General features: G+C 53.9%; 2 pseudogenes; one reads left to right on the top strand and one right to left on the bottom strand.

Annotated features, from left to right (window-relative positions):
• LOC123107658 (G-type lectin S-receptor-like serine/threonine-protein kinase At1g11410) overlaps positions 1–10,858 on the top strand; it is a 24,574-nt pseudogene continuing 13,716 nt past the window's right edge.
• On the bottom strand, positions 1,724–2,324 carry LOC123107659 (uncharacterized; annotated as a pseudogene).

Below are 10,858 nucleotides of genomic sequence, written 5' to 3'. Positions count from 1 at the left end.
ATGGATTCGCCAGCTCTCCTCTGCTACACCACGGCCCTGATTATTATCTTCCTGCCGTTAAGTGCTTCCGATGACCGCCTTGTCCCCGGCAAGGCGCTTTCCCCTGGCACAACCATCATCTCTGACGGTGGCATGTTCGCCTTGGGCTTCTTCAACCCCTCCAACTCCTCCGACAAGCTGTACCTTGGCATATGGTACAACAACATCCTCAAGCTCACAGTTGTGTGGGTTGCTAACCATGAAACCCCAATCACCAACAACAATTCCTCCGCACCGATGCCTTTCCTCACCAACGCCTCCAACCTCATTATTTCCGAAGGTAATAAAAGTGGTCGTGTCCTTTGGATGACGGCCAACGTGACCACTACGCCGGCGGGTCCGTCTACCCTGACGGCAGTGCTTCTAAACACTGGCAACCTCGTCATCTGGTTGTCAAATGGCTCCACGGTGTGGCAGAGCTTCGACCACCACACAGACACGCTCCTCCCAGGGATGAAGATCCGGATAAAATATAGCACGGGCAGTATTGGCGATCGTCTGGTATCGTGGAAGGGACCCGGAGACCCCTCGCTCGGGTGCTTCTCCTACGGTGACGACCCAAACACACCCTTCCCAGCATTCTTGTGGGATGGTGAAACTTGGTGTTCCGTACTGCGCCATGGATGGGGTACCAAGTGAAGAGCGTAGGCCAGCAAGAATTAGCGGTGACCATGAACATTAGTGGCCTTATCATGTATGTATCCGTCATCGACAACGGCGGTGAGATCTACGTCACATATAGCCTCTCTGATGGTGCCCCGCCCACAAGGTCAGTGCTAACCTATTCTGGTGAGCTTCGGATTGAGATCTGGAGTAGCAGGTCGTCGGTGTGGACTGTCGTTTCGAAGTGGCCGCCTACTGAATGCAATCTCTAGGGTTACTGTGGCCCGTATGGCTACTGTGACGAGACAGCGGCGCCAGTCCCAACCTGCAAGTGCGTAGACGGCTTCGAGCCAGCAAACACGAAGGAGTGGACTAGTGGCACGTTCATGGCAGGGTGCCGGCGGAAGGAGTTATTGCACGCGTGCAGCGGTAGCTACTTGGGCATCTTGGCGATGAAGTCACCAGCTAAATTTGTGCTCGTCGGAGGCGGTAGAAGTGTTGGTGTCTACCCTAGCTCTAGACTACCCTAGCTGCTGCCTATCTCTCTCTGGATCAAACCAACGAAGAAGAAGACGGAAGAAGGAGGAAATAGAAGGCACAGGTAATTTTACCGGGCGCTCGAACACCCGCAGCCGCACGAACGGCCTCGTTATGTATTTCCTGAGCACGAACTCAAAACACAACGACCCAGCGATACACAGAGGCCAGCCAGGCTATATACGCACGCCCGTACGCACGTACTCACCCACGCCCCGTGTCCCACGCCGTACCTGCTGGCTCACGTTCCCGTCGCGCCCGTACGCAGACGACGCGGCCACCAAACAGCCCTGGACGCGGTCATTCCTCCGGCTCCATCGCCAACTAACCAACTCGCTAGCCAACTACATGCACGGCCACACTTTAGCTAACCACCTAGCCAAACACATACGTCGGACTATGGCCGGACTATAGCCAGACACACTACACATGTGACCCCGCCACGGTCACGGCATGTCCGGTGCGCGCACGCACACGCACCCGACGTGATCATCACCGTGACGGCCACGGCTTTATTCCTAACATTCACCCCCTAAGCCGTGGCCTAGAGGAGTCCGCCGTCTTCGACTCCGACGACGTCCACCAGCAACGCGCGCTCCGCCGCCGGCTCCCTCCGCAGCTTGGGGCAGTCCCTCTTGAAGTGGCCGCGCTCGCCGCACTTGTAGTTGCGCCCGCGCCGGTTCCCGCCGCTGCTCGACGCCATGATTTTGTTGTCGCCGTCGTCCCGAGCACCGCCGTGTCGACGCTCCCGCGCTGCCCACTGTGCCGCCGTCATGAGGAGCTGCTCACCCCCGCGCTCGCCGCTGTCTTGTCCACGGCGCCGAACCCGCTCGTCGAACGCGCGCAGCCGCCCAAGCGCCTCGTCGAACGCCATCGTCGTCACGTCGTGGAACTGCTCGATGCCGGCGACGAAGGGGAAGAGGCGATCCGGTACCGTATCCAACAACTTCTTGACGAGCGCCGCGTCGCCCAGCGTCTCCCCGAGGTTGGCATACCTCGCCGCCATCGCCGCGAGCCTCCCGCCGTACACGTCGAGCTCCTCGCCGTCCGCCATCTTCAGGCGGTCGAATTCGCCGCGCAGCGTCGCCAGCCTCGCCGCACGGAGCCGATCGGCGCCGACGAACCTCACCTTCAAGGAGTCCCATACCTCCCTGGCGCTGAGCTTCGTCGACACCTGCAGCAACACATCCTCCGGTAGCGCTCCGACCAGCAACGCGTGCGCCGTCTTGTCCTTCCGCGCGTTCACCACCGCATCGCCCGGCGCCACCGCCTCCCACGCGATGTGCACGTCGAGGATGGCCTGCGCCTTGATCGCCCAGACGGTGTAGTTGTCCACCGTGAGCATCGGCATCGCCATCGACGCCGATCCGCCCGCGCCTCCGCCATGACGGACGAGCGCCATGGTCGGCGGTGATCGCCCGAACCGAAGCTCTGATACCAATTGTCGGTGTCTACCCGTGCTCTAGACTGCCCTAGCTGCTGCCTATCTCTCTCTCTCTCTGGATCAAACCAGTGAAGAAGAAGACGGAAGAAGGAGGAAATAGAAGGCATAGGTAGTTTTACCGGGCCCTCGAACACCCGCAGCCGCACGAATGGCCTCGTTATGTATTTCCTGAGCACAACCTCAAAACACAACGACCCAGCGATACACAGAGGCCAGCCAGGCTATATACGCGCGCCCGTACGCACGTACTCACCCACGCCCCGCGTCCCACGCCGTACCTGGCTCACGTTCCCGTCGCGCCCGTACACAGACGCCGCGGCCACCAAACAGCCCTGGACGCGGTCATTCCTCCGGCTCCATCGCCAACTAACCAACTCGCTAGCCAACTACATGCACGGCCACACTTTAGCTAACCACCTAGCCAAACACACACGTCGGACTGTGGCCGGACTATAGCCAGACACACTACACACGCGACCCCGCATGGTCCCGGCATGTCCGGTGCGCGCACGCACACGCACCCGACGTGATCACCACCGTGACGGCCGCGGCTTTATTCCTAACATTCACCCCCTAAGCCGTGGCCTAGAGGAGTCCGCCGTCTTCGACTCCGACGACGTCCACCAGCAACGCGCGCTCCGCCGCCGGCTCCCTCCGCAGCTTGGGGCAGTCCCTCTTGAAGTGGCCGTGCTCGCCGCACTTGTAGCAGCGCCCGCGCCGGGCCGGTTCCCGCCGCTGCTCGACGCCACGCTTTTGTTGTCACCGTCGTCCCGAGCACCGCCGTGTCGACGCTCCCGCGCTGCCCACTGCGCCGCCGTCATGAGGAGCTGCTCACCCCCACGCTCGCCGCCGTCTTGTCCACGGCGCCGAACCCGCTCGTCGAACGCGCGCAGCCGCACAAGCGCTTCGTCGAACGCCATCGTCATCACGTCGTGGAACTGCTCGATGCCGGCGACGACGGGGAAGAGGCGATCCGGTACCGTATCCAACAACTTCTTGACGAGCGCCGCGTCGCCCAGCATCTCCCCGAGGTTGACATACCTCGCCGCCATCGCCGCGAGCCTCCCGCCGTACACGTCGAGCTCCTCGCCGTCCGCCATCTTCAGGCGGTCGAATTCGCCGCGCAGCGTCGCCAGGCTCGCCGCGCGGACCCGATCGGCGCCGACGAACCTCACCTTCAAGGAGTCCCATACCTCCCTGGCGGTGAGCTTCGTCGACACCTGCAGCAACACGTCCTCCGGTAGCGCTCCGAGCAGCAACGCGCGCGCCGTCTTGTCCTTCCGCGCGTTCACCCACTACTAGGAAAAGGCCTACTAATGGCGCACCTAATTTGGCCATTAATGGCGCATTAGTGGTGCGCCATTAGTAGTACGCCATTAGTATATTTTACTAATGGCGCACCACTAGTGCGCCATTAGTATATGGTATACTAATGGCGTACCTCAGATGCGCCATTAGTATATACAACAGTGCGCCATTAGTATGCCACCCAGTTCCATGTATACCCAGGTGCTTTGGCATACTAATGGCGCACGACAGCAAGATGCGCCATTAGTAACTTCGGCATACTAATGGCGCACTGCTTAATGATGCGTCATTAGTATACTTTGGCATACTAATGGCGCACTATGATGTGATGCATCATTAGTATGAATATTAGGTTTTTTTTATTTTTTAATTTTCTGTTTTTTGCACAGGTTACAAAATGTATAATTAGACAAAATATAGACAGCGCACATCAACAACAGATTCATCGAATACAATAGAAGATTAGTCTCTGAATACAATTCATCATTTTAGTCTCCGAACACAAGTCATTATATTAGTCTCCGAATTGAAAAGACCGAACAAAGATAGAACATTATATTACAAGTCTCGAGACCGCGAGTTTGTCTTCACATTACAAGTCGATATCGATCATCTAAACTACCATCACATAGAAGAGAGCTGCGGTCATCACGATGAGCATCATCACGATGAAACTCGTCTTCATCCGGTTCCTTCAACGCTCCCTCCCCTCTCCCGCTAGATAGCGGGCGTATCTAGATTCGGCCTCGGCCCTAGTGGCGTACCCTTTTGTAACTGTTACCGCTGAATCGGTGAACCTGTCTCCAACACTCCTCCCAGTCGTCGTAGACTCCGGGAACCTTACCCTTGTACACGACATACCACGACATCGCTATGCAGTAGCCAAACGAAACGTTAGTACCAATTCACAGACAATACATAAGCAATATATAAGTATGCAACAGAACGATCGGAAGAGAAAAGCAAGACATTAATAGTATCGATTACATCTTAAGTTGAACGACTCTCGAAACCAAAGAGACATACTACAAGTTCATTAAAGTTTAATTACAACATGAGCCAATCGATGTTTCAGAACTAGACACAGCATCACTGCTTTCGACTCGACTCAAGGGACCGGAGCGTGGATGAAGCCGCCGTCTATCGTGGGAGTCATGAAAGAACGGGCGTTGTCAGCCTGCATTTGTAGGATTGTGTCGATGTCACTGTTGGACGGTTGATTTCTGAGGTAGAACTGCCCCGCGGTACGAAGGACATCTTGATGGATGATTTCCGCAAACTCCGACTGGATGCGAAAGAATTCTTGTCTGATGTCCGCGTCCTGGATTACCGACACGCTCGCGGCCCAATCTTTGACTCTACTCGTAGCAGAAGTTGATGATGGTCCCGTACGATCGCCCGCATGTGATGGATGGCGTAGTAGGCACCCTTCTGACCGCCAGGCGGCTGCTTGACGCAGCAGAATGTCGTTGTATTGTGGGAGAACACGTGCTTGCCGTACTTACGAATAGGCCTGGTGAAAGTGCCTCCAGATTTGACGTAGCCGGGGAGAACATCATCAAGAACCTTCTTGACATTTGTGTAGTCTATGTTCGACTGACGGTCCGGGTCGAAATACGTGGCCATGGAATATTTGGGGCTTAGGAGGATGAGCGTGCAATGTGTGTCACTGCAGAAAACACGGAATGTTAAAAGAAAAACCATCGAAATCTAAGAATTCATATGTTACGGGGCGGTTGAGGGGAGGACTTACTCGGGAAAGTAAGGCACGAGGAAGTTATCCTTATCTTGGTTTGCCAGAATGACGCCTTCGAGGTAAGAACTCACGACTTGCCGGTCCCCAGCGCTGCCCAAGATCTTGGCACGCATGTAGAAGGGGTCGACTATCACGATGTCCGGGGTCTTGTCGCGAATGATCCGCATCTCCATACTCAGCAAAAATAGCCGAACGAAGGTGTAGTGCAGCGAATGAAGGTTCAACATAGCGTGGATGTCATCAAACCGCAGGACGATCGTACCCCCGATGGAGTTATCCACAAAGCCCTTGCCCTCTGGCACCTTGGCCGCGAAAACCGGGTATGCCACATCCTTCTCTCCGAGACGCCGCTTCTCCAAAGAAAGAACACTGTCATGCAGACTCCGCATAGCACCGGTTGCAGCATCGAGCATATTTCTCGGTAGCATCGGCCTACCCGCCACATGCACCCTCCTCGAGATATCCTCAGGTGAAGGTGGCCCGTCCTAAGCACGGATCGTACTCGGTGCCGGCTGGGCTGCACCCTTGTTAGTCTTTCTTTTGCGTGCGTTCTTCTTCTCCTGTAATGGGACCGAGTTCTGCTCACAGACCGCCTTCTTGAGTGTGTTGGGGCTGATCATATTTCGCACCTCGCCTATCTGAGGCTCGGTGAAGTCGGCAGCTGGAGGCGTCTCCTGAGAGCTGAACTGCAGACGATGCCTGTTGCAACTTGGCTTCTCCGCGGTACCAGCTAGATCGCGCACGTCTTTTGTTGGGTTGGGTTCTTGAGAAGGAGGCCCCATGAAGTCGCCACCGTACCCATGATCGGCAAAGTACTGATCGATGTTGGCAAACGTATCATCGTCGTTGTCGTTCTGATTCTGTGCCATATGCATGTTTGGATCCAGTGGCATAGGGATGTCCGACACCGTTGCGGCGGTCTTGCCATGGGGCCGACTTGGCGCCGGCACGACTGGCGGTGTTGTCTTTGGGGTGGTGTCCCCCGCCCCCAAACGAATCTGGCTCTTCGGCCAAAGCAGGGGCCAGCTCAGGCAGGCGCTGAGGGTCATCACGTCATCATCGTCGGCCCCGACGGGTCGAATCGGAGGTAACAACTCGTCGCAGCCTGGCAGAACCCGAACCAGTTGAACCCTAAACAAGTTGGGTGGCATCTGGGTACCGTGGAACAAGGGGTTGCCCGGTTGAACGATTTTGCCCTTGGCGACATCGACCAACTCGTTGTTCACGAAGTGCAGGAGAGTGCACGGAACATCGGCGGCGCCCTGCGAAAACATGTAGGGCGTCAGGGATGCCCAGTCAAAGGCAAGGAGATGAAGTCCTCGGCCGAGAGAGGCTTAATTAGTTACCGTGATGATGGCGTCGAGCTCGGCTAATGTCGAGGCACCGCCAACGGCGGGCGTGCAATTGACGGAGGGGCCACTTGCTGCAGAGGTGCCGGCCGACGTACACCCGGGTGCATTAAGCTCCCGTGCCGGCGTCGGAGACACCAATGTCGCCTCCGCCGGAGACACCAATGGCCCTGCCATCGCGTTCTGCGAGTTGCTGGCCGTGAAGCTAGGAATCGGGGGGCAGTCCCTGTTGGCCGCCCGCAATCCATGCACTAATCCGCTGGATCAAGGTAGGCACAATGGCGGTGATCGTCGCTCCGAGTTGTTGTTGCACTTGCTCTTGGACAATCTTCGGAATCCGCACCACCTGTGCCCTGAGTTCTTGAACCTCGCGCGTCTGGCCTTCCGAGCTGGTCTTTTTCTCCTTTCGCCCACCAGTGTTATAGTATGACGACCATTTTGTCGACAAGCCTTTGCCGGCCACACGACCAGCTGACGTCGGCTTACTGAGCTTATCCTTGTTCTTCATTACATTCAACGCCCTATTTAGAGTGGTGTCCCAAGGGTTGCTCTTAGTCGACCCTGCGCTACTGCTTTCAATCGCCCGCGGAAGGAATGTGAACCATTTAGAAATTTGGCTTCATTAATTAGAATGCAACCATATGGAGCTAATTATGCGGGGGTGTATTCCTTACCAGAACAAGCTCAAGCGCCCTGGTCTTCGGATCCGTGGTAAGCTCCTTTGTTTTCGGGTCCTTCTTGTACCGGGCCCTGACAAAGTTCCTGGTCTGCTTGTCACCGTATTTATCAAAGAGGGGCGGTAGGCCTTGCTCGGCACGGTCCGCCTCCTCCTTGTCCCATATAGGCTCCGCCACTCTGTAACCGCCGGGACCGAGTGTGTGTTCCCCTAAGTTCAGCTCCCGCATTTCTTTCCCCCACTTACTTGATTCGGAGTTTGCGGTGCTCGAGCAATTGATCTTGAAGTCGTTGTAGTCATCTTCGGTGATCGAAGGATTTTTCTCCTTGATCTTCTCATAACTCTCACCTTTCTCGATCATTCTCTTCACATTGCTTTTCCAAGTAGACAGGGCCTTGCTCATCTTCGTGAGGGCAGCATTGTTCACTTTATTGCCTTTGAGGCTTGTGTTTTCAAATTCAGCGGGGAACTTGTATCGTTCGTGCAGCTTCGTGAAGAGGAGGTTGCGCAAATTCCCTCTGTCAGGATGCCTCAGGTTCTCGGTGTTGATCGAGACGGTGCTCCGGAGAATGCACCCGAGCTGAAGCGAGTACCCCTTGACTATTCGTTCGGGCGCCGTTAGATTCCCGTCGGAATCCACTTCAGTAACTTCCTCCTTGAGGGTGCGGAGCACGGTCGGGCGCCGGTCCTTCCGTTGCCTCTTCGGTTGGCTGCCATATGTGCGTGCGCCGCCATCATCAGTGGTGGCATCCTCGGCGGCACCATCAGTGGTGGCATCAGTGGGGTCATCCTCGGCGGTACCATCAGTGGTCTCAGGATCGGTGGGGAAGGCGGCGTCCTCATACAAGTGAGGTTGTTCCTCCATCTCCTGGGACAGCTCCCAGAATTTCTTGCCGCCCGAACCCCCGGCCTCATCGTTGTTGGCCATGTTTCTCTATAAATAGGAACAAAGTTTGGTCAAAAAGTTGGTTATTGTCAAGGAACAAGATCATGGTCTCATCATTTAGGGTTTGTCGACACCGAGGCATCCTAAAAGCTAAGCTTTTATCATTGAGGGTTTTTCGACGCCGAGGCACCCTAAAAGCCTAAGCTTTCATCATTTCGGTTTTATCGACACCGAGGCACCCTAAAAGCCATGCATTAGTCACAAGTACGCCGGGGTACTTGATCCTACTTAATTAACTACTAAGATACCTCGGCCCATGCATTAGTCACAAGTACCCCATATGTCCTATTTTTAGCAAAGTCGTGCTAAAATTCACGGAAAATTTCAGCATGACCTTTGCTGAAAATAGGACATATGGAGTACCGAATTTGCCGGAACGGAAGTTAATCGACATTCCAGCAAACTCAAGGGACTCTCGGGTGGACAAGGCAAAAAAGGCCTCCGTCACAACATGGAAAATACATTGGGTACCTATATGGTATTAACATGCCATTCTCTGTCAACAGAAGTAGCACAAAATCATTCTAGTACCAGTGTTTAACTAAAACTTGGTGTGAATAAGATCCTCTGTCAGTACTTCATACCAATAATCAAAACCCCAAAACCTGACCCCAACTAGTTACCATAAGGTCAAATACTGTCCACAAAACCATAACAGAAATAGCACAAAATTATTCAAGTATCATTGTTTAACTAAAACTTGGTGTAAATAAGGTAATAAAAGCAAATTATCCTAGCCAATATGGGTTTTCAGGAAATATTGAGACGTCGCACTTCTATTGCTATGTGGTTCATTACTTGATTTCCTTTCAGCCTCAAAGTTTATGTTTGTCCTGGTCATATTATGCTTTTGGCAACCACTAGAAATGTAAAAGATTTTTTGTGAACTTGGGAAGAAAAGAACATGAGGCAGTTAGCTACTGACAGAGCTCCCATCTATAGTCCTTTTTCTAGTAGTGGTTAATTAAAAACAGAGGCAGTAATCCAATACTCCAATAGTGCATCTACTGGAAACAAAATTCAGTAAATTTCCAGCGATTACTCCTAATGCAAACAAGATTCACCTAGCAAGGTTTATTTTGGCACTCAACTGCAGAATACACAAATCTCTACAGCAAGCTACTCCAAGCAGTACAACACCAATAATGGCCATCTGTCCATCAACAGTTTGGAGTATTGGATTACTACACCAAGTCAAATTTAAACAACTGGAGTAGTTCAAGATACTGAATCTTGGTTTTAACCAAACAGTATTTATACTCCCCTTTCATTTAAATACACAGCAAAAGATTCATTTAAATACACAGTACTAACAAAATTCATCTAATTCTACTGGAGTAAAAAGGTTTCATTTTACTTAAAAGATTCAGAGAAGAGCAAGCATGAGCACACTACTGCACAACTTAACTGAATTTTTTACTCCAATAATACTGGTACACTTGCTACTCCAGTACTGTACTTCATGTGGAAAAGTAACAGTAGCTACTGATGCTACTCCAAAACGCATGCACTCCACTGCAAGCACACAATCTTTTATTCAAGTAATAGTGTATGATGAATTTGATTATTCAGACTTAAGTTGCTTCAAGTGATGTCACTAGTTTCAGTTAACTAGAGTACTACAGCAAATGGAGTACCTAATCTGATCCAGTTAAAGTCTCCAGATGGAGTACCAAATGGAGTACTACAGCTGCTGCACTTGCTACACCAAAACAGCTACTGATCAAGTACCAGGTTAATGGCAACCGCTTCAGGGGCCCATCAATCCTATCTTGTTCTTGGAAATCATGGCATTCATACTTTTGAAGCAGAAAACGGTGAGGGAGTCATACCAAACTAAGGCGTCCGTCGGTGGTGGCTGGCCGGTGCTCCTCTCCTCTTGTAGCTGCAGCAGCAGGAGAAGAGCCCCTGCCCGCGGAGTGGAGGGGATCTTCGCGCGGACGGGGACAGAGCTCGAGGCAGTCCGCAGATGGCGGCGCCTGGTCGTCGCGGTGGAGGAGGGCCGGTGGTCGCGGGGACGACGGTGGTCGCGGGGACGATGCGGTGTCGACGGTGGAGAGCGGTCACGGGGACGACCTAGGAGGCTCGCGCTGCCGTCCGTCCGAGGAGGTCGCGGGCTCGAGGGGGAGGAAGGGGAGAGGGAGGCGGCGGGGGCGCGTGGGCGGCGGGGGCGCAGTGGGTCGGGGCAGCGGCGGCGGTG

This window comes from Triticum aestivum, chromosome 5A (genome assembly GCF_018294505.1).
Source record: "Triticum aestivum cultivar Chinese Spring chromosome 5A, IWGSC CS RefSeq v2.1, whole genome shotgun sequence".
In the NCBI taxonomy this organism is placed as follows: Eukaryota; Viridiplantae; Streptophyta; class Magnoliopsida; order Poales; family Poaceae; genus Triticum; species Triticum aestivum.
The sequence above is the reverse complement of the archived record's forward strand: the minus strand, read 5'-3'. Positions and strand labels throughout refer to the sequence as shown.